Below are 1395 nucleotides of genomic sequence, written 5' to 3'. Positions count from 1 at the left end.
TATATACATATATATATGATTCACTTGGTTTTTTTTAATCTGGCTATTAAGATCAACTATTCAGAGTGTGTAATAACTGTGGCATAGTGAAATATGTCTTCTAATACTTTATCACTTTATTGTGTGAAAATCATCAAGCCCAACAAAAATACTTGAATGTGTGCAAAAACAATAAACAAAAATAAAAATTATTTATTTTTAAAAACCTGAGTGCACATGGTTAAATGGGCAAAATGAGCAGATGATCTTAGCAAAACCGTGAAGCTCTTTTTTTTTTTTTAAAAATCCTAAAATTGAGTTTTCACCTGTACACCGTACCGAAATCTGAGAGTCGAAGCGTTATTAACTAAATTTTGATTAGAGGGTTTTTTCGCGCAATACTCAGCCATAATTAAAATTATTTTAAGGGTTGTCCAGAAATCAATGCAGATGGTAATTTCGGGCTTATCCCAGGTATGCACAGGAAAGATAAGAATGATTAAATCCGCCGGCGCATTAATGAGTATGAGATGTAAAATAATCCTTAAAGGCATGGCAGAGTTGCTGCAGGAGAAGCCAAATGTCAAGTGCCATTTTATTTTATGGAGGATCCTTTTTAAAGGGACACGGTTTTTTCTTATCCAAACTGAGCCTTCAGAGCCTCTAAGATCTCATGCAGGAACACAAAGCGCACAAGAGTAGCCTGTACTGACAGATGGATTTGTGGGGAGAACACCATTGTCCATTTGAGTTGATTTGAGCATGAAAATTGTAAATCCTTTCCCGCCACTCTCATTTGAAAATATATTTGAGTAATATTGGCAAATCATATATATATATATATATATATATATCAAATCAAAGCAAAATAATACAATTTCTACGAGACAAAACCCCACAAATCTATATTTAAATCTGTGCATTAATAGATCGTCACTTGTGTAAATTTGTCTCCAATCTGACTTAGTTTGCTTGTATATATTACAGAAAATCAACCGATAAACCGTGTGTGATGGAAGCTCGTATAAAAACATTTGGATAGTCATTTGGCTTGGAAATGAGAGGCTTATTTCTGAAGACGCTGATTTAGTCTGCAGCTCGAATGCTGCAAATGAGACTCTTAATATCTCGGCCATAATTAATTGCGCAAATTTGTTTCTATTAAATAAAACTAACACATACTGAGAAAACTCTATTAGCCTTAATTAAGCTTGATATCCTAATTTAGGGAATGTGTGGCTGAAAACAAGCCGTTTTGGTAGATTTTTTTTTCTCTGTCTTTCTCCGATATGAAAAGCCTACCAGCTTTCTGCCTTTGGGCTGCTTTTCCTCCTTTGAGAGTTGGAAATGAGAAATGGAAATGGAAATACCAGGAGGTGCTAAATTAGCTGCCTGATCTGCACTTATTGCCGCATA

The sequence above is a fragment of the Pundamilia nyererei genome, unplaced genomic scaffold, assembly GCF_000239375.1.
Source record: "Pundamilia nyererei isolate P.nyererei 1_Seehausen unplaced genomic scaffold, PunNye1.0 scaffold00018, whole genome shotgun sequence".
Taxonomy (NCBI): domain Eukaryota; kingdom Metazoa; phylum Chordata; class Actinopteri; order Cichliformes; family Cichlidae; genus Pundamilia; species Pundamilia nyererei.
Note: the sequence above shows the minus strand (reverse complement) of the source record.